Source organism: Triticum urartu, chromosome 3A, assembly GCF_056163025.1.
Source record: "Triticum urartu cultivar PI428250 chromosome 3A, HENAU_Tu73, whole genome shotgun sequence".
Taxonomy (NCBI): Eukaryota; Viridiplantae; Streptophyta; class Magnoliopsida; order Poales; family Poaceae; genus Triticum; species Triticum urartu.
In genome coordinates this window covers 671550429-671574707 of record NC_141875.1, presented here as the reverse complement: position 1 = coordinate 671574707, position 24279 = coordinate 671550429, and the positions used below count along the sequence as shown (strand labels likewise).

Genomic DNA, 24279 nt, shown 5'->3' with positions numbered 1-24279 from the left:
TTATATCGGCTCCACAAAGATCAGCCTTATCGCATCTTTGATTGTGTCTGAAGTAGTGTACGCATCGTTATGTTTGTACATATTACCCGCAGTCTTAGCAAGATTAAGTATTGTTCGTGGCACAACCATTGGTTGATTTGTTGTAGCAAAAGAATGTTGTAACATATCCTTCCATGAATCTTCAGCAAGTTCTTTTATCTACTGGCAAGCATCATGCATTGTTGTCCCATGCTCCTTCATGTAACATTGGATGGTAGAGCCGCGGTGGTCCCCTATTTGCTCACGCTGCAAAATATGGTTGTAAGGGAATATCATTTCTTTAATCTTCATAACTTCATTTATGGTTCTGATCGTTAGTGATATGTTTGGAATCATGTCATAGCCGGCGAATCTATGTGTATAATTAACATGCATGCATTATCAAGGTTGAAGTGATTCATGTGTACTGTTTGCGTCACAATAAACTTGTACCTTGAAGAACATACATGCTAGCTATATATGTGTGCGCAAATTTATCCTTATTGTTACTGTTGGGGAACGCAGTAATTTCAAAAATTTCCTACGCACACGCAAGATCATGGTGATGCACAGCAACGAGAGGGGAGAGTGTTGTCTACGTACCCACGCAGACCGATTGCGGAAGCGATCACACAACGTAGAGGAAGTAGTCGTACGTCTTCCCGATCCGACCGATCCAAGCACCGTTACTCCGGCACCTCCGAGTTCTTAGCACACGTACAGCTCGATGACGATCCCCGGGCTCCGATCCAGCAAAGCGTCTAGGAAGAGTTCCGTCAGCACGACGGCGTGGTGACGATCTTGATGTTCTACCGTCGCAGGGCTTCGCCTAAGCACCGCTACAATATGATCAAGGTGGAATATGGTGGCAGGGGGCACCGCACACGGCTAAGGAACGATCTCAAGGATCAACTTGTGTGTCTAGAGGTGCCCCCTGCCTCCGTATATAAAGGAGCCAAGGGGGAGGGGGCCGCCAGCCAGGAGGAGGGCGCAGGAGGAGTCCTACTCCTACTGGGAGTAGGACTCCCCCCCCCAATCCTAGTTGGACTAGGATTCCCCGAGGGGGAAAGAGAGAGAAGGGGGCCGGCCACCTCTCCTAGTCCTAATAGGACTAGGGGAGGGGGGAGGCGCGCGGCCACCTTGGGCTGCCTCTTTCTCCTTTCCACTAAAGCCCATTAAGGCCCATATGGCTCCCGGGGGGTTCCGGTAACCTCCCGGTACTCCGGTAAAATCCCGATTTCACCCGGAACACTTCCGATATCCAAACTGTAACACCCTCGATGCGACTATATCTCCCACGTGTCGAGGCACGACTTAGAGGCATAATCGCATTGAAGGCATGTGTCGCAAGTGAGGTAATCTTCACACAACCCATGTAATATAATAAGGGAAAGAGATTACATAGTTGGCTTACACTCGCCACTTCACACAATTACATGAATAAAGCATTACAACAACCAAATACAATCAGGGCCCGACTACGGAGCCAAAATAAAAGAAGAACCCCAAATGCGACAAAAGGTCCCCGATCGACCCCAACTGGGCTCCACTACTGATCAACTAGAACGAAACACCACAAAGGACAAGATCTGCATCGGGCTCCTCCTGAGCTTGGTTGCGTCATCTGTACGGACTCATCGGCACCTGCAAGCTGGTTTTGGAAGTATCTGTGAGTCACAGGGACTCAGCAATCTCGCACCCTCGCGATCAAGACTATTTAAGCTTATGGGTAAGGTAAAGGTATGAGGTGGAGCTGCAGCAAGCGACTAGCATGTATGGTGGCTAACATACGCAAAAGAGAGCGAGAAGAGAAGGCAAAGCACGGTCGATAAGAGTATGATCAAGAAGTGATCCTATAACAACCTACGTCAAGCATAACTCCAACAACCATGTTCACTTCCCGGACTCCGCCGGAAAGAGACCATCACGGTTACACATGCGGTTGATTCGTTTTAATTAAGGTCAAGTTCAGGTTTTCTACAACCGGACGTTAACAAATTCCCATCTGCCCATAACCGCGGGCACGGCTTTCGAAAGATCAATCCCTGCAGGGGTGTCCCAACTTAGCCCATCACAAGCTCTCACGGTCAACGAAGGAATAGACCTCCACCCGAGACGTTCCGATCAGACTCGGTATCCCGGTACAACAAGACATTTCGACAGGGTAAAACTAAACCAGCAACACCGCCCGAATGTGCCGACAAATCCCGATAGGAGCTGCACATATCTCTTTCTCAGGGCACACTCAGATTGTCCTAGGTACGGGTAGGCCAGCCCAGAGTTGCCCCTGGTGGTCACCGGTAGCTGACAGTTGGACCAACACTCAGAGGAGCACTGGCCCGGGGGGGTTAAAATAATGATGACCCTTGAGTCCGCGAAACCCAAGGGAAAAAGAGGCTAGGTGGCGAATGGTAAAACCAATGTTGGGCATTGCTGGAAGAGCTTTACTTAAGGCGAACTGTCAAGGGGTTCCCATTATAGCCCAACCGCGTAAGGGACGCAAAATCCGGGAACATAACACCGATATGACGGAAACTAGGGCGGCAAGAGTGGAACAAAACACCAGGCATAAGGCCGAGCCTTCCGCCCTTCACCAAGTATATAGATGCATTAATTAAATAAGATATAACGTGATATCCCAACAAGTAAATAAATATTCCAACAAGGAACAACATCTCCATGTTCCAACAAGGAACAAACTTCAATCTTCACCTGCAACTAACAACGCTATAAGAGGGGCTGAGCAAAGCGGTAACATAGCCAAACAACGGTTTGCTAGGACATGGTGGGTTAGAGGTTTGACATGGCAATTTGGGAGGCTGACAAGCAAATGGTAGGCATCGTAGCATTGGCATAGCAAAAGAGCGAGCAAACTAGCATAGCAAAGATAGAAGTGATTTCGAGGGTATGATCATCTTGCCTGAAATCCCGCAAGGAAGAAGAACGAGTCCATGAAGAAGACAAACGGACGTAGTCGAACGGATCCTCACAATCACGACGTTAACGGAACCAACCCGAAGAAGCAATCACCGGAAAAGAGCAAACAACATGGTAAACAACCAACACATCAACATGGCATGATGCACAATCGAGTATGATGCATGTCCGATTTAAATATGCATGGCATGGCAAAGTGCACAAGCAAAACTACAAATTAAGTGGAAGCTCAATATGCATCGGGATGCATATTGACAAAACACCACATCAATTATTTAGTTCTCTCTCGTTTATGTACCCAACAATATTAAATGTTGTTAAGCATGGCAAGAGGGTGAAGCAAATGAAAACTACCTATCTAGTCAAGGTTAAATGAGGCCGGAAGCAACGAACAACAATTCCGGAAAATCCTCATATGCATAATTTAAGGTTTGGTACTGTTCTGCCCTAAACATTATTTTAGAGTTGTTAAACATGCAATATGAGTGCACCATGTTAAACTAGGCAAAATTCTACCCCATTTACATATAAAGTTTATTTAATTCGGAGCTACGGTTATTTAGTTATGAATTAAATCATTTTAGCATGGCATAGGAGCAAATTAATGCAAACAACATTTTAAACATTTGAACATGGATGAAAGTTGGATATTATTAAACTACACAAAATTCTGAGCAAGTTTCGTATATAAATCATTTTAATCCGATGCACGGTTAGTGAGTTATTAAATGCATGAAGTCTAGGGACTAAACTGTGAAACTGGCCGTCTCTGGAAAACAGGAAAATCGCAGGCGCTGAAAAAAAATACTTCACGGGCCGAATCTGAGGAAGCCCAACAGCGAAGGAAAAAAAGATAGAGGAGGGGGCGTTGGGGTCGGCTCACCCTGGGCCTTGGAGGCACGGCCCAAAATGAAGAGGACGGAGGCCGAGGCGAGGCCGGCTGGAGCTGGGCCTTGGGGCGCTCGCGCTGGGGAAGCAGGCCGGTGGGAGATGGATCTGGCCCGGTTCGGAGGAGGTGGCCCACTCGGGCGCGGGCGATCTGGGCCTGGAGGCGCGGGAGGCTGGACCGCGGGGAGCTGGGCCTTCGCGGGGGCGCGGGCGAGCTGGGCTGGTGCGGAGGCCCACGAGGAGGGGCTCGTCTCCCTCGATCCCGATCGGATCGGGGAGGCAGGGGCGGCGGCGCCCGATGGTGAAGTCGGCGTGGGACGGCGGGGCTTCCCCGGCTGCGGCACGGGAAGCAGCGGGGATGGGGAGAGGCGGATCCGACGAGGGAAGGCCCGGATCCGGCGACGACGCGGCAAGACGGGGCCGGCGGGGAGCTTGGTAGGTGGCGGCACGGGAGAAGTACGGCGGGGTCGAAGCGCGGTGGAGACAGGCGGCGGGCGGCGGACGGCGTCGGGGAGGACGAAGGCGGCGCCTCCCGGGCGGCGGCGCGAGGAGATGGACCCGCGCGGGCCGGTTGCGGGCTTTCCGGGCCCGGCGGCGAAGTGGGGAGGCTGGGCGCTGACGTGGCGCGCGGTGAGTGAAGGGGAAGCGGCGGCGGGGTGACGTGTCGCGCTCTCATTGGGCGGAGAGAGGTGGCGGAGGCAGCGGACATGTCCGGCCGGTGGTGGGAGAAATGTCCGGCGGCGCGGATCTGAGAATTTTTAGGGTTAGGGGAAGAATGAACCGCGAATTTCGGAGGGGGGGTGTATATATAGGCATAGAGGGAGCTAAGAGAGTCCAAATGAGGTGCGGTTTTCGGCCACGCGATCGTGATCGAACGACCGAGATGATGGAGCAGAGTTAGGTGGGTTTTGGGCCAAATTGGAAGGGTGTTGGGCTGCAACACACACGAGGCCTTCTCGGTCCCTCGGTTAACCGTTGGAGTATCAAACGAAGTCCAAATGGTACGAAACTTGACAGGCGGTCTACCGGTAGTAAACCAAGGCCGCTTGGCAAGTCTCGGTCCATTCCGGAAATGTTTAATCCCCACACATGAAAGAAAGGTAGAAATGACCACCGGAGAAGAACGGAACGCCGGATTGCAAATCGGACAACGGGGAAAATGCTCGGATGCGTGAGACGAACACGTATGCAAATGAAATGCGCATGATGACATGATATGCAATGCATGACACGCAAGGAATGATAAGGCAACACCAGCGAATAACTGAACGACACCTGGCACATCGGTCTCGGGGCGTTACAACACTCCACCACTACGAGAGGATCTCGTCCCGAGATCTAGAATGGCACCGGAGGGAAAACGGAGGAGAAAGAGAATAGGTAAAACTAAGTTGCTTCTTTGACAAACGAGTGAAACCACGAACCTTGAAAAGGTTAAGCCATTTCGAGAAAAGAATACAACAGAGATAAATGAAGTTGAAAACACTCCGTTAGAAAAGAGGGACAAAGAACATTACTAGAACCTTGTAGGTTGAAAGACATAAGAAAAGGGATTGCAATGGACAAGAAGTATAAGCAAGCACTCCGGTTGAAACTAGATGTACAAGGAACGATAAGGATCAATTACGACAACACTCCGGTTGGAAATGGAAGGTAAGAAAATGAAGTTGGCAAGATGAAAGCATTTGGATGAGACTCCGGTTAGAAGAGGAATGATAGACACAAGACTCCGATTAAAACAAAATAGGGAAGGAATAAGAATGATGTAATTTGGGCAGCACTCCGACTGAAAAGAGAGGAATTGAATAAGAACTTGATAAGGTGATAGAACTTGAAAAGAGGGCACGACACTCCGGTTAAATGGGCAATCATGAAAAGAACATGATCTTAGACAAATGAGATGATGGGTTGAGAAGAGCAACATCAATAGGCCTCCGGGAGAAAAAAAAAATAGGATAAGGATAATGGAGACAAAAGAATGTAGAAGAAAAATCCAACTTCTGCTACAAAAGAGCTTGAAAAGGCATCTTAAGGAGAAGGATCGAATGGAGTTGTTGGAACACCAAGAACGAAAAGAATAAGCTCGATAAGTTCGTATGGAATACATCTCGAATTATGAGGTGACAACCTGCCACTCACCGGAAGAAGAATTGGATTGACATGAATAAGGAGACGAGAAGCTTATCACCGAAAGGATATATGAAGAACTTGGATCATATATAAGCACCATAATAACAATCATCCTTAGGGAAGGCTTAAGGTGAAATATAACCCAAGATAACTCCAATGACGAGATTGATGGATTTAAAATATCTCATTCATGACAACATGTGAATCATGAAACATGAATTAAAAATATCAAGAATGACATAATACCACCTCCAATGATACGGAAGAAAGAATTGCACTCTGGACTACAATATGAAGAAAGCTTGAGCTCCTTTGAAAAGAATATTGATGAACACTTCGAGAAGGAATATAAATCCTTGATGAACCATCATGTAGAACCTCCATGAAGAACTCCGGTTAAAAGAATGATCACAAAGAAGTGAAGGATGAAAAGAATAAGGTTGAAGCCTTGAAATGATTAGATGAAGTTTGCGACGAGATAAATGAGAGATCTTGAAACTCCGGGAAAAGAAAAAGCTGAACACAATTGGAATCAAGAAGTTGATGCACCTCCGGAATAGGGAATTAATCACTTGAATGAACAAGAATAAGAATTATGTTATGCATATCCTTCACCAATTAAATTGATGACAAACCATGGATTGCATACAACTTATCCATGTTAAAAGGATTAAGGGGGGATATAGTGTCCAACTTGGGAAGGTCTTCAAGAGCCACCGGTAGGATTAAAAGAACAAATGAATTGATATGATAACGAAGGAAGAGAAATCTTGAACGAACCACCATAAGAAAAGAAAAAGAACGAACAAAAGATAAAGGAACACCGGGAATAATTATCAAATGCACGAAGGTGCTTGAGGGAATTTAGATCCACGAGAACGAAGAGATCAAGAACTGATTAGAGGATATTTGCACGAAACACCGGTAAGATTAGAGAATGATAACTGACAGCTGAGGATAAATAAATCTGAATTGATGGACTCCGGATAACAAACTGAGAAGGCTCTTGAATTACTCCGGATAGGTGAAAAAGAATTCTCACAATCAAAACAATTACAAGAGGATGGCAACACGCTAGAATCACGAATCTTGAAGAGAATGGAGCAAGATTAAAGAGAAACTCTTCTTCGGTCTTCAAAAGATGCGAATGACACCGAGAAACACCACCAAGAATTATTGAGGCACACCGGAAGAATCAAAAGCGAAGAGGTTGAGCCAATGATGAAAAGAATTGACAGATCTTGAGAAGACATTTGACTGATGATAAATCATTCTTACGTCAAACTTCAAAAGAATTTAGGATAGCTCCGGGAAAATAAGAAGAGTCAGGTAAGATCCTGGGAAAAGACCTGTGGGTTAGGGCCCACTTAAAAGAAGCACCGTTGAAATGATTTAAAGAGAGAGATTGCACCGGTTGAATTAAATGGCTAGAATGAGATCACATCCTCAAAAGAGTTTGAACGAAAACAGAGTGGATACATGAATCTTCGAAATATCTTGAGCACTCCGGAGCAATTAAATAACGAGAAGTGGATGATTATGAGGTGCACCGGCACGAGAAAAACATTAGAAACGAGGGGAAAAAGGGATATGATCAACACCAAAAGTTTGAATTGGTTCCACCGGAGAAGAAAAATGAGTGAAGGTTGACGAACTTGAAGCTCCGTTAAAATATACATGAGAATCACCGGATAAGAACATTGATAGAAAAGAATGGAGAGACTTCACATGAATAAAATGGATACTTTGATTAAGACATCTGAGTCCTTGAGGAAAAAGGGGTGGGTGGGCGGGAAAAACAAAGGCAAGCTTGGAGACGGATGAAACAAACACCGTTGAGAAGAAATGATAATAGATCTTGCGAATGTTGAACTGATCAGATCCACTTGAGGAGGAGCACACCGGTTAAAAAGGATTGACAGCACAATCTCGATGATCAAGAAGGATTAGTATTCACATAGGAGTATGAGAACACCATTTGGGGAAGGTATGGAATCAACATTTGACTTTGAAGCAACTCGAATACCACAACTCAAAACAAAAACAAAGGGTTGGCTTGCAGAATAAGCCGGAACAAACATATGATAGATATTTCGTCCAAAGTTTTCGTGGTGGGGCCTACACGGGCTCGATCGTACAGCACCATCATGTACAAGGCAGTGCACATGACATACGAAGCGTCCCCGAGTCGGCATAGCCAAGGACTCTTTAAGACACAACGAGACCACTGTAAAACCGACCGTGAATAGGCGGACCACTAGACGTCGAACCCCAATTTCATATCATACATCCGTCGAAAAGATATCCTAAGAGCTACTTGATTTCCCACCTATGAAACTCCCGAAATTTTCCGGTTATGCAATCAGGTGTTGGGGATACAGGGGAAGCATAATATCTCACCCAATTCTAGCAAATCCTACATCCAGCTGTATCCATCCTTCAACACATAACCAAGAAACCTTCGGAAATCGTCTACCTCAACCTTCGAAAAGCATCCGTTATACAAGTTATGGCGATACTCCCGAACTCCCGCCCCAGTACTGGGTGGCGTCTAGGTTATCTCACCAACGAACTGCTTAAAAGAGATTTTCGATGTCGGCGAACATATCTCAAGTATTCCAGAATTGCAACGATAAAATTATGATGACAACACCTCAGAGCTCAACTCCCCGGGACACTTCCACAAAACCCCTGACAGGAGGCACCAAGACAATGTTCTCATCATAAAACCATCGGAACGATTCCAAGATACCCGCGTGATCCTAAAAAAAATTTAGTGAAATTTGAGAAGAGAAGAGACAAAACTCTACGTCAGGATGCCTTACCAGAGCGATGAGGAGACTGGGAAGTAAAAAAGAATTCCTAAACTCTCCGATATTTAATTCCTAATTGACTCAAAACATTTTTCTAGACACAACTCGGCCACTAATAACGAGCAAGCAATGGGGCTCCTAAGGTCGGGGAAGGCTCTGATACCAACTTGTAACACCCTCGATGCGACCATATCTCCCACGTGTCGAGGCACGACTTAGAGGCATAATCGCATTGAAGGCATGTGTCGCAAGTGAGGTAATCTTCACACAACCCATGTAATATAATAAGGGAAAGAGATTACATAGTTGGCTTACACTCGCCACTTCACACAATTACATGAATAAAGCATTACAACAACCAAATACAATCAGGGCCCGACTACGGAGCCAAAATAAAAGAAGAACCCCAAATGCGACAAAAGGTCCCTGATCGACCCCAACTGGGCTCTACTACTGATCAACTAGAACGAAACACCACAAAGGACAAGATCTGCATCGGGCTCCTCCTGAGCTTGGTTGTGTCATCTGTACGGACTCATCGGCACCTGCAAGCTGGTTTTGGAAGTATCTGTGAGTCACAGGGACTCAGCAATCTCGCACCCTCGCGATCAAGACTATTTAAGCTTATGGGTAAGGTAAAGGTATGAGGTGGAGCTGCAGCAAGAGACTAGCATGTATGGTGGCTAACATACGCAAAAGAGAGCGAGAAGAGAAGGCAAAGCACGGTCGATAAGAGTATGATCAAGAAGTGATCCTATAACAACCTACGTCAAGCATAACTCCAACAACCGTGTTCACTTCCCGGACTCCGCCGGAAAGAGACCATCACGGTTACACACGCGGTTGATTCGTTTTAATTAAGGTCAAGTTCAGGTTTTCTACAACCGGACGTTAACAAATTCCCATCTGCCCATAACCGCGGGCACGGCTTTCGAAAGATCAATCCCTGCAGGGGTGTCCCAACTTAGCCCATCACAAGCTCTCACGGTCAACGAAGGAATAGACCTCCACCCGAGACGTTCCGATCAGACTCGGTATCCCGGTACAACAAGACATTTCGACAGGGTAAAACTAAACCAGCAACACCGCCCGAATGTGCCGACAAATCCCGATAGGAGCTGCACATATCTCTTTCTCAGGGCACACTCAGATTGTCCTAGGTACGGGTAGGCCAGCCCAGAGTTGCCCCTGGTGGTCACCGGTAGCTGACAGTTGGACCAACACTCAGAGGAGCACTGGCCCGGGGGGGTTAAAATAATGATGACCCTTGAGTCCGCGAAACCCAAGGGAAAAAGAGGCTAGGTGGCGAATGTTAAAACCAATGTTGGGCATTGCTGGAAGAGCTTTACTTAAGGCGAACTGTCAAGGGGTTCCCATTATAGCCCAACCGCGTAAGGGACGCAAAATCCGGGAACATAACACCGATATGACGGAAACTAGGGCGGCAAGAGTGGAACAAAACACCAGGCATAAGGCCGAGCCTTCCACCCTTCACCAAGTATATAGATGCATTAATTAAATAAGATATAACGTGATATCCCAACAAGTAAATAAATATTCCAACAAGGAACAACATCTCCATGTTCCAACAAGGAACAAACTTCAATCTTCACCTGCAACTAACAACGCTATAAGAGGGGCTGAGCAAAGCGGTAACATAGCCAAACAACGGTTTGCTAGGACATGGTGGGTTAGAGGTTTGACATGGCAATTTGGGAGGCTGACAAGCAAATGGTAGGCATCGTAGCATTGGCATAGCAAAAGAGCGAGCAAACTAGCATAGCAAAGATAGAAGTGATTTCGAGGGTATGATCATCTTGCCTGAAATCCCGCAAGGAAGAAGAACGAGTCCATGAAGAAGACAAACGGACGTAGTCGAACGGATCCTCACAATCACGACGTTAACGGAACCAACCCGAAGAAGCAATCACCGGAAAAGAGCAAACAACATGGTAAACAACCAACACATCAACATGGCATGATGCACAATCGAGTATGATGCATGTCCGATTTAAATATGCATGGCATGGCAAAGTGCACAAGCAAAACTACAAATTAAGTGGAAGCTCAATATGCATCGGGATGCATATTGACAAAACACCACATCAATTATTTAGTTCTCTCTCGTTTATGTACCCAACAATATTAAATGTTGTTAAGCATGGCAAGAGGGTGAAGCAAATGAAAACTACCTATCTAGTCAAGGTTAAATGAGGCCGGAAGCAACGAACAACAATTCCGGAAAATCCTCATATGCATAATTTAAGGTTTGGTACTGTTCTGCCCTAAACATTATTTTAGAGTTGTTAAACATGCAATATGAGTGCACCATGTTAAACTAGGCAAAATTCTACCCCATTTACATATAAAGTTTATTTAATTCGGAGCTACGGTTATTTAGTTATGAATTAAATCATTTTAGCATGGCATAGGAGCAAATTAATGCAAACAACATTTTAAACATTTTAAACATGGATGAAAGTTGGATATTATTAAACTACACAAAATTCTGAGCAAGTTTCGTATATAAATCATTTTAATCCGATGCACGGTTAGTGAGTTATTAAATGCATGAAGTCTAGGGACTAAACTGTGAAACTGGCCGTCTCTGGAAAACAGGAAAATCGCAGGCGCTGAAAAAAAATACTTCACGGGCCGAATCTGAGGAAGCCCAACAGCGAAGGAAAAAAAGATAGAGGAGGGGGCGTTGGGGTCGGCTCACCCTGGGCCTTGGAGGCGCGGCCCAAAATGAAGAGGACGGAGGCCGAGGCGAGGCCGGCTGGAGCTGGGCCTTGGGGCGCTCGCGCTGGGGAAGCAGGCCGGTGGGAGATGGATCTGGCCCGGTTCGGAGGAGGTGGCCCACTCGGGCGCGGGCGATCTGGGCCTGGAGGCGCGGGAGGCTAGACCGCGGGGAGCTGGGCCTTCGCGGGGGCGCGGGCGATCTGGGCTGGTGCGGAGGCCCACGAGGAGGGGCTCGTCTCCCTCGATCCCGATCGGATCGGGGAGGCAGGGGCGGCGGCGCCCGATGGTGAAGTCGGCGAGGGACGGCGGGGCTTCCCCGGCTGCGGCACGGGAAGCAGCGGGGATGGGGAGAGGCGGATCCGACGAGGGAAGGCCCGGATCCGGCGACGACGCGGCAAGACGGGGCCGGCGGGGAGCTTGGTAGGTGGCGGCACGGGAGAAGTACGGCGGGGTCGAAGCGCGGTGGAGACAGGCGGCGGGCGGCGGACGGCGTCGGGGAGGACGAAGGCGGCGCCTCCCGGGCGGCGGCGCGAGGAGATGGACCCGCGCGGGCCGGTTGCGGGCTTTCCAGGCCCGGCGGCGAAGTGGGGAGGCTGGGCGCTGACGTGGCGCGCGGTGAGTGAAGGGGAAGCGGCGGCGGGGTGACGTGTCGCTCTCTCATTGGGCGGAGAGAGGTGGCGGAGGCAGCGGACATGTCCGGCCGGTGGTGGGAGAAATGTCCGGCGGCGCGGATCTGAGAATTTTTAGGGTTAGGGGAAGAATGAACCGCGAATTTCGGAGGGGGGGTGTATATATAGGCATAGAGGGAGCTAAGAGAGTCCAAATGAGGTGCGGTTTTCGGCCACGCGATCGTGATCGAACGACCGAGATGATGGAGCAGAGTTAGGTGGGTTTTGGGCCAAATTGGAAGGGTGTTGGGCTGCAACACACACGAGGCCTTCTCGGTCCCTCGGTTAACCGTTGGAGTATCAAACGAAGTCCAAATGGTACGAAACTTGACAGGCGGTCTACCGGTAGTAAACCAAGGCCGCTTGGCAAGTCTCGGTCCATTCCGGAAATGTTTAATCCCCACACATGAAAGAAAGGTAGAAATGACCACCGGAGAAGAACGGAACGCCGGATTGCAAATCGGACAACGGGGAAAATGCTCGGATGCGTGAGACGAACACGTATGCAAATGAAATGCGCATGATGACATGATATGCAATGCATGACACGCAAGGAATGACAAGGCAACACCAGCGAATAACTGAACGACACCTGGCACATCGGTCTCGGGGCGTTACACAAACATAGGCTTCCGATATATCAATCTTTATGTCTCGACCATTTCGAGACTCCTCGTCATGTCCGTGATCACATTCGGGACTCCGAACAACCTTCGGTACATCAAAATGCATAAACTCATAATAACTGTCATCGTAACGTTAAGCGTGCGGACCCTTCGGTTCGAGAACAATGTAGACATGACCGAGACACTTCTCCGGTCAATAACCAATAGCAGGACCTGGATGCCCATATTGGCTCCTACATATTCTACGAAGATCTTTATCGGTCAGACGGCATAACAACATACGTTGTTCTCTTTGTCATCGGTATGTTACTTGCCCGAGATTCGATCGTCGGTATCCAATACCTAGTTCAATCTCATTACCGGCAAGTCTCTTTACTCGTTCCGTAATACATCATCTCACAACTAACATCTTAGTTACAATGCTTGCAAGGCTTATGTGATGTGCATTACCGAGAGGGCCCAGAGATACCTCTCCGACAATCGGAGTGACAAATCCTAATCTCGAAATACGCCAACCCAACATGTACCTTTGGAGACACCTGTAATGCTCCTTTATAATCACCCAGTTACGTTGTGACGTTTGGTAGCACCCAAAGTGTTCCTCCGGCAAACGGGAGTTGCATAATCTCATAGTCATAGGAACATGTATAAGTCATGAAGAAAAGCAATAGCAACATACTAAACGATCGGGTGCTAAGCTAATGGAATGGGTCATGTCAATCAGATCATTCAACTAATGATGTGACCTCGTTAATCAAATAACAACTCTTTGTTCATGGTTAGGAAACTTAACCATCTTTGATTAACGAGCTAGTTAAGTAGAGGCATACTAGTGACTTTCTGTTTGTCTATGTATTCACACATGTACTATGTTTCCGGTTAATACAATTCTAGCATGAATAATAAACATTTATCATGATATAAGGAAATAAATAATAACTTTATTATTGCCTCTAGGGCATATTTCCTTCAGTCTCCCACTTGCACCAGAGTCAATAATCTAGATTACACTGTAATGATCCTAACACCCATGGAGTCTTGGTGCTGATCATGTTTTGCTCGTGGAAGAGGCTTAGCCAACGGGTCTGCAACATTCAGATCCGTATGTATCTTGCAAATCTCTATGTCTCCCACCTGGACTAGATCCCGGATGGAATTGAAGCGTCTCTTGATGTGTTTGGTCCTCTTGTGAAATCTGGATTCCTTCGCCAAGGCAATTGCACCAGTATTGTCACAAAAGATTTTCATTGGACCCGATGCACTAGGTATGACACCTAGATCGGATATGAACTCCTTCATCCAGACTCCTTCGTTCGCTGCTTCCGAAGCAGCTATGTACTCTGCTTCACATGTAGATCCTGCTACGACGCTTTGTTTAGAACTGCACCAACTGACAGCTCCACCGTTTAATGTAAACACGTATCCGGTCTGCGATTTAGAATCGTCCGGATCAGTGTCAAAGCTTACATCGACGTAACCTTTTATGTTGAGCTCTTTGTCACCTCCATATATGAGAAACATATCCTTAGTCCTTTTCAGGTATTTCAGGATGTCCTTGACCGCTGTCCAATGATCCACTCCTGGATTACTTTGGTACCTCCCTGCTAAACTTATAGCAAGGCACACATCAGGTCTGGTACACAGCATTGCATACATGATAGAGCCTATGACCGAAGCATAGGGAACATCTTTCATTTTCTCTCTATCTTCTGCAGTGGTCGGGCATTGAGTCTGACTCAACTTCACACCTTGTAACACAGGCAAGAACCCTTTCTTTGCTTGATCCATTTTGAACTTCTTCAAAATTTTGTCAAGGTATGTGCTTTGTGAAAGTCCAATTAAGCGTCTTGATCTATCTCTATAGATTTTTATGCCTAATATGTAAGCAGCTTCACCGAGGTCTTTCATTGAAAAACTCTTATTCAAGTATCCCTTTATGCTATCCAGAAATTCTGTATCATTTCCAATCAGTAATATGTCATCCACATATAATATCAGAAATGCTACAGAGCTCCCACTCACTTTCTTGTAAATACAGGCTTCTCCGAAAGTCTGTATAAAACCAAATGCTTTGATCACACTATCAAAACGTTTATTCCAACTCCGAGAGGCTTGCACCAGTCCATAAATGGATCGCTGGAGCTTGCACACTTTGTTAGCTCCCTTTGGATCGACAAAACCTTCCGGTTGCATCATATACAACTCTTCTTCCAGAAATCCATTCAGGAATGCAGTTTTGACATCCATCTGCCAAATTTCATAAAAATGCGGCTATTGCTAACATGATTCGGACAGACTTAAGCATCGCTACGGGTGAGAAGGTCTCATCGTAGTCAACCCCTTGAACTTGTCGAAAACCTTTTGCGACAAGTCAAGCTTTGTAGACAGTAACATTACCATCAGCGTCAGTCTTCTTCTTGAAGATCCATTTATTCTCAATTGCTTGCCGATCATCGGGCAAGTCAACCAAAGTCCATACTTTGTTCTCATACATGGATCCCATCTCAGATTTCATGGCTTCAAGCCATTTTGCGGAATCTGGGCTCACCATCGCTTCTTCATAGTTCATAGGTTCATCATGATCTAGTAGCATGACTTCCAGAACAGGATTACCGTACCACTCTGGTGCGGATCTCGCTCTGGTTGATCTACGAGGTTCAGTAGTATCTTGACCTGAAGTTTCATGATCAACATCATTAGCTTCCTCACTAATTGGTATAGATGTCGCAGAAACAGTTTTCTGTGATGTACTATTTTCCAATAAGGGAGCAGGTACAGTTACCTCGTCAAGTTCTACTTTCCTCCCACTCACTTCTTTCGAGAAAACTCCTTCTATAGAAAGGATCCATTCTTAGCAACGAATGTCTTGCCTTCGGATCTGTGATAGAAGGTGTACCCAACAGTCTCCTTTGGGTATCCTATGAAGACACATTTCTCCGATTTGGGTTCGAGCTTATCAGGTTGAAGCTTTTTCACATAAGCATCGCAGCCCCAAACTTTAAGAAACGACAACTTTGGTTTCTTGCCAAACCATAGTTCATAAGGCGTCGTCTCAACGGATTTTGATGGTGCCCTATTTAACGTGAATGCGGCCGTCTCTAAAGCATAACCCCAAAACGATAGCGGTAAATCAGTAAGAGACATCATAGATCGCACCATATCTAGTAAAGTACGATTACGATGTTCGGACACACCATTACGCTGTGGTGTTCCGGGTGGCGTGAGTTGCGAAACTATTCCACAATTTTTCAAATGTACACCAAACTCGTAACTCAAATATTCTCCTCCACGATCAGATCGTAGAAACTTTATTTTCTTGTTACGATGATTTTCCACTTCACTCTGAAATTCTTTGAACTTTTCAAATGTTTTAGACTTATGTTTCATCAAGTAGATATATCCATATCTACTTAAGTCATCTGTGAAGGTGAGAAAATAATGATATCCGCCACGAGCCTCAATATTCATCGGACCACATACATCGGTATGTATGATTTCCAACAAATCTGTTGCTCTCTCCATAGTACCGGAGAACGGTGTTTTAGTCATCTTGCCCATGAGGCACGGTTCGCAAGTACCAAGTGATTCATAATCAAGTGGTTCCAAAAGTCCATCAGTATGGAGTTTCTTCATGCGCTTTACACTGATATGACCTAAACGACAGTGCCACAAATAAGTTGCACTTTCATTATCAACTCTGCATCTTTTGGCTTCAACATTATGAATATGTGTATTACTACTGTCGAGATTCATCAAAAATAGACCACTCTTCAAAGGTGCATGACCATAAAAGATATTACTCATATAAATAGAACAACCATTATTCTCTGATTTAAATGAATAACCGTCTCGCATCAAACAAGATCCAGATATAATGTTCATGCTCAACGCTGGCACCAAATAACAATTATTTAGGTCTAATATTAATCCCGAAGGTAGATGTAGAGGTAGCGTGCCGACCACGATCACATCGACTTTGGAACCGTTTCCCACGCGCATCGTCACCTCGTCCTTAACCAATCTTCGCTTGATCCGTAGCCCCTGTTTCGAGTTGCAAATATTAGCAACAGAACCAGTATCAAATACCCAGGTGCTACTGCGAGCTCTAGTAAGGTACACATCAATAACATGTATATCACATATACCTTTGTTCACCTTGCCATCCTTCTTATCCGCCAAATACTTGGGGCAGTTCCGCTTCCAGTGACCAGTCTGCTTGCAGTAGAAGCACTCAGTTTCAGGTTTAGGTCCAGACTTGGGTTTCTTCTCCTGAGCAGCAACTTGCTTGCCGTTCTTCTTGAAGTTCCCCTTCTTTTTCCCTTTGCCCTTTTTCTTGAAACTAGTGGTCTTGTTAACCATCAACACTTGATGCTCCTTCTTGATTTCTACCTCCGCAGCTTTCAGCATCGCGAAGAGCTCGGGAATAGTCTTGTCCATCCCTTGCATATTATAGTTCATCACGAAGCTCTTGTAGCTTGGTGGCAGTGATTGGAGAATTCTGTCAATGACGCAATCATCTGGAAGATTAACTCCCATCTGAATCAAGTGATTATTATACCCAGACATTTTGAGTATATGCTCACTGACAGAACTGTTCTCCTCCATCTTGCAGCTATAGAACTTATTGGAGACTTCATATCTCTCAATCCGGGCATTTGCTTGAAATATTAACTTCAACTCCTGGAACATCTCATATGCTCCATGACGTTCAAAACGTCGTTGAAGTCCCGATTCTAAGCCGTAAAGCATGGCACACTGAACTATCGGGTAGTCATCAGCTTTGCTCTGCCAGACGTTCATAACATCTGGTGTTGCTCCAGCAGCAGGCCTGGCACCCAGCGGTGCTTCCAGGACGTAATTCTTCTATGCAGCAATGAGGATAATCCTCAAGTTACGGACCCAGTCCGTGTAATTGCTACCATCATCTTTCAACTTTGCTTTCTCAAGGAACGCATTAAAATTCAACGGAACAACAGCACGAGCCATCTATCTACAATCAAACATAAACAAGTAAGATACTATCAGGTACTAAGTTCATGATAAGTTTAAGTTCAATTAATCAAATTACTTCAGAACTCCCACTTAGATAGACATCCCTCTAATCCTCTAAGTGATCACGTGATCCAAATCAACTAAACCATAACCGATCATCACGTGAGATGGAGTAGTTTTCAATGGTGAACATCATTATGTTGATCATATCTACTATATGATTCACGCTCGACCTTTCGGTCTCCGTGTTCCGAGGCCATATCTGCATATGCTAGGCTCGTCAAGTTTAACCTGAGTATTCTGCGTGTGCAAAACTGGCTTGCACCCGTTGTAGATGGACGTAGAGCTTATCACACCCGATCATCACGTGGTGTCTGGGCACGACGAACTTTGGCAACGGTGCATACTCAGGGAGAACACTTCTTGATAATTTAGTGAGAGATCATCTTATAATTCTACCGTCAATCAAAGCAAGATAAGATGCATAAAAAGATAAACATCACATGCAATCAATATAAGTGATATGATATGGCCATCATCATCTTGTGCTTGTGATCTCCATCTCCGAAGCACCGTCATGATCACCATCGTCACCGGCGCGACACCTTGATCTCCATCGTAGTATCGTTGTCGTCTCGCCAATCTTATGCTTCCACGACTATCGCTACCGCTTAGTGATAAAGTAAAGCATTACATCGCGATTGCATTGCATACAATAAAGCGACAACCATATGGCTCCTGCCAGTTGCCGATAACTCGGTTACAAAACATGATCATCTCATACAATAAAATTCAGCATCATGCCTTGACCATATCACATCACAACATGCCCTGCAAAAACAAGTTAGACGTCCTCTACTTTGTTGTTGCAAGTTTTACGTGGCTGCTACGGGCTTAAGCAAGAACCAATCTCACCTACGCATCAAAACCACAACGATAGTTTGTCAAATAGACTCCGTTTTAACCTTCGCAAGGACCGGGCGTAGCCACACTCGGTTCAGCTAAAGTTGGAGAGACAGTCGCCCGCAAGCCACCTGTGTGCAAAGCACGTCGGGGGAACTGGTCTCGCGTAAGCGTACGCGAAATGTTGGTCCGGGTCGTCTCGTCCAACAATACCGCCGAACCAAAGTATGACATGCTGGTAGGCAGTATGACTTATATCGCCCACAACTCACTTGTGTTCTACTCGTGCATATAACATCAAACCATAAAACCTGGCTCGGATGCCACTGTTGGGGAACGCAGTAATTTCAAAAATTTCCTACGCACACGCAAGATCATGGTGATGCACAGCAATGAGAGGGGAGAGTGTTATCTACGTACCCACGCAGACCGACTGCGGAAGCGATCACACAACGTAGAGGAAGTAGTCGTACGTCTTCCCGATCCGACCGATCCAAGCACTGTTACTCCGGCACCTCCGAGTTCTTAGCACACGTACAGCTCGATGACGATCCCTGGGCTCCGATCCAGCAAAGCGTCGGGGAAGAGTTCCGTCAGCACGACGGCATGGTGACGATCTTGATGTTCTACCGTCACAGGGCTTCGCCTAAGCACCGCTACAATATGATCGAGGTGGAATATGGTGGCAGGGGGCACCGCACACGGCTAAGGAACGATCTCAAGGATCAACTTGTGTGTCTAGAGGTGCCCCCTGCCTCCGTATATAAAGGACCCAGGGGGGAGGGGGCCGCCGGCCAGGAGGAGGGCGCAGGAGGAGTCCTACTCCTACCGGGAGTAGGACTCCCCCCCCCTAATCCTAGTTGGACTAGGATTCCCCGAGGGGGAAAGAGAGAGAAGGGGGCCGGCCACCTAGGACTAGGGGAGGGGGGAGGCACGCGGCCACCTTGGGCTGCCTCTTTCTCCTTTCCACTAAAGCCCATTAAGGCCCATATGGCTCCCGGGGGGGTTCCGGTAACCTCCCAGTACTCCGGTAAAATCCCGATTTCACCCGGAACACTTCCGATATCCAAACATAGGCTTCCAATATATCAATCTTTATGTCTCGACCATTTCGAGACTCCTCATCATGTCCGTGATCACATCCGGGACTCCGAACAACCTTTCGTACATCAAAATGCATAAACTCATAATAACTGTCATCATAACGTTAAGCGTGCGGACCCTACGGTTCGAGAACAATGTAGACATGACCGAGACACTTCTCCGGTCAATAACCAATAGCGGGACCTGGATGCCCATATTGGCTCCTACATATTCTACGAAGATCTTTATCGGTCAGACGGCATAACAACATACGTTGTTCTCTTTGTCATCGGTATGTTACTTGCCCGAGATTCGATCGTCGGTATCCAATACCTAGTTCAATCTCATTACCGGCAAGTCTCTTTACTCGTTCCGTAATACATCATCTCACAACTAACATCTTAGTTACAATGCTTGCAAGGCTTATGTGATGTGCATTACCGAGAGGGCCCAGAGATACCTCTCCGACAATCGGAGTGACAAATCCTAATCTCGAAATACGCCAACCCAACATGTACCTTTGGAGACACCTGTAATGCTCCTTTATAATCACCCAGTTACGTTGTGACGTTTGGTAGCACCCAAAGTGTTCCTCCGGCAAACGGGAGTTGCATAATCTCATAGTCATAGGAACATGTATAAGTCATGAAGAAAATCAATAGCAACATACTAAACGATCGGGTGCTAAGCTAATGGAATGGGTCATGTCAATCAGATCATTCAACTAATGATGTGACCTCGTTAATCAAATAACAACTCTTTGTTCATGGTTAGGAAACTTAACCATCTTTGATTAACGAGCTAGTTAAGTAGAGGCATACTAGTGACTTTCTGTTTGTCTATGTATTCACACATGTACTATGTTTCCGGTTAATACAATTCTAGCATGAATAATAAACATTTATCATGATATAAGGAAATAAATAATAACTTTATTATTGCCTCTAGGGCATATTTCCTTCAGTTACAAAGTGTCAAATAATATAACATTTGCAAATTACTTCTTCTATGTGACAGGTTCGGGCTCGCTTCTTTAATCTAGCACCAAATCAAATGTGAAGGTAATATTATACTCCCTCCGTTCCTAAATATAAGGTTCATCATGAATTATATATTTTTCAAAAAGTCAAACTTATCTATCTTTGACCAAGTTTATAGACAAAAATATCAATATCTAGAATACCAAATCATTATCACTAGATTCATCAGGAATTATATTTTATATATTTAGTATTTTTAATATTTATATATTTTGTTGTAGATTTGGTCAAACATATTCGACATTTGAAATTTTGAAAACTAATTGTGCCTCCTTATATTTAGGAACGGAGGGAGTAGTTACTATTATCAACGTAATTGTGCCTCCTTTGATGTTTGTATTCCTTTTTGTTCTAAACATACATAACATAGTTCTTTACATGCAAATTCATCATTTTTTCCAAGATGCCAAATTAATATTCACATGTCCACTTGTGTAAGTATAGAGAAATACCTTGGTTGACACTATATCATTTGAGAGACGGACAAATATACCCAAACACTTGATTAGTTGTGGACTTTCTAGAACCCACTTGAAAGTCTCCTCTGATGTTATCTCATCCATTCCAACATATGCAGCACAAGCTAGCAGGTAGGGTCCAATGCTTGTAGATGAAACTTTAAGATGTTCGCTCATTGTTTTTGGCACATAATGTTCATCACGCCATTTTAGTTCATCGGCGTATGCTTGAACTAATTGCTCCAGCTGTGTATATATAAAAACAATATTAGTAGATGGTTCTATAGTTTCTTAGAAGTACCGACTATTTAAGCTAGATTACTTGCAATAAAAATCAATTAGTTCACATGATATGGTGTATCCTGCAGGATAAGTTCCATTTAAAGGGAAAAGAACTTCATCAATTTTATGCACCTAGAAGGTCTCTGTGTTTTGAGTGAACAATATTAAATAATTCATTGACCAATAAAAATACCATTTCTGAATAAATGACTAGAAATGAAAGGAATAAATGGTGAATGATTGTGGTCCAACCTTGAGAACTATGAAACATGCAATTTTTGTCTCATACCAAACATGCCCATTTTACCTTACCTTATTTTATTTAGTGAAAATGTTTACATACTATTTAATTATTTATATGAAAATATATTCACATTTTTACATTATGTCATCAACTTGATTGTATCAAAATAAGATATTAAAACATAACATATATACATATAGACCGTTGTGGTTCTATTTTGGCAATACACAATCATAATATACTTATAGGAGGACAGACATTTCATTTCTAATTGTCTAATTATTTACAATGAGCTAGTTTGCTGAAATAAAATAGAGTACTTGCCGTTTCTTTTAGGTAAAACACACGGTAGGTCTTGTCAACTCCTAACTCCACCTCGAAGGAAGCAAATGTCTCTAGTAAATACAGGTAGAAATTCTTCATGTACTCTGGAAGAAGAGCTACTGCACTTTCATCCCACCTGCAATTTGCTATGATATTATGTATGGTCAAGAAATATAGTAGCTGTGATGGAAAAAAATCTTGAAATGTAGGCCTAAGCAATTCTTCATTTCCATTCAAATGCTATTGTGTCTAGTATTTTTAGTTGTTTCATTTCTTGGGAGCCAGTAATTTGATGAGATGATGTTTCATGACCATGAGCTTATTTAACACGAGCCATATTTTATTAAACAATATCATTTACAATGATTCAAGAAACAATATGGCAACCTGGAATACCATGCCTAGTTATTATGCCTGCTGAAAGGAGTCATGTACCTATGTAATATACATATCAGCAACATAGGCATTCCATACTACTTAATAGCTTAAACTCATATAATCTTATGTTTATATACACCTATATTGACATACAACATTCAAAATTGATGCTAGATTTTTTTTAAATTAAAGGAATTAGTTGTCTTAAATAAAAAAATGGAGAATGCAAGGAATGTTGTGACCTTTTAATTGCTTCTTGAAGTTGCATACTCTCTTTGGTACTACCATATGTGTCAAATATATCGTCTATAATGGTAATGAAAGCTGTGATATTTGTCAGTATAATTCGCGAATGAGAATATTGAGGTTTGTAGCATGCCCCATTCATCCAGAAATACACTTCTACTATTCGATCTCTAACAAAACTCAAATTGGATTTACCATAGAGCTCCTTCCACCACCTACCATAAGGAAAACAATAAACCATATGAAATTATTATGGTTGCAAGAAATGAAGAGTTCCCGACATTAATTTCAATATGTGAAATTCTAATAAACTTACAGTGTGACATCTTTTAACTCCTCACAGAAATGAATTTGTAGAATGTTAAAATTCAGTTTTGCAAGCTCCAGTATGGCTTCATTTCGTATAGAATCCTTTTCATACTTGGATATGTAACTTCTTGTTTCTAATATTCCAACCCTTCTAAAAAGAGGTGTATCTAGGGTAGAACACACTTCCTTTGCATAAGGTGATTCCAGTTCTAAATCACACTGAAGACGTCTTTTGGTGAAAGAGATAGCCGCATCTAATACTTCCTCACCATGGGTCCTCATATATGCCACATTGTATAAGCTTAGCAAATTTGTTGTATCAACATTCACAAAATATCCATTTTTGTCTTGAAATTTTTGGAATACATCTGAAAGTTGATTGATAACAAACCTTTCGATTTCTAATTCAGTAGCAAAATGTTCAAATCTTAATTTGCTATAGCATTAATAAATAACGCTTACCTGATGGCACATCATATCCATTTTTTCGTAGAAGATAAAACCGAAGTGAAACCAAGTGTAGATTATTATCATCGTAATCAGAGTTGAAAACAACATTGAATTGCTGGTTGATCTCATTCTCATAATGGTAGTCCAAACCAAGTCGTTCTAGCGTCATTATAAGATCTAATATTTTTGGTATTTCATTTGAATCTTTTATCATCGCCCTTACTTGTTCCCTTAACACTCCTGCTCTTTCTTTCATTTGAGGTAGCTGCAAGTATAAGTGCCAATCTTATGAACAGCCATGGTTTGGGTCATAATTTTTGAATTTAATAAAATTTCAAAGAATATGACATTAATCCATCCTATTAACAAAAACATGCCAAAATAGATGGTGGTAACGTCTAATGTGTATCTTGTAAGAAGGATGGACAACAATACGCACCAAATAAAATATTGATATATTAATACTACAATGATTTTGTTCTTGTGAGGAGAAAACGCAAAGCCTCGACTCCCATAAAAACAAAAAAGTTGTTTTTAGATTTAAGTTAAATCACAAACTTTATAAATCAGGCATCTCCGGCTCGCACATACCAGCGCTGAAGATGGGGCCTGATAAGTAAGGAAGAAATCACCCCACAGGCTTGGATGAAAAGTACTCATCTGCTCCTGGCCAGCACTGTCTCCATGTCCATGTGCTGCTGCCATTCAGTTCTTCTTATGTATAGTGCTTCGTGCTCGGTGAAGTAGA

At 44.3% G+C, this 24279-nt stretch overlaps 1 pseudogene; it reads right to left on the bottom strand.

Annotated features, from left to right (window-relative positions):
- Positions 1 to 24279, bottom strand: LOC125532206 ((S)-beta-macrocarpene synthase-like; annotated as a pseudogene).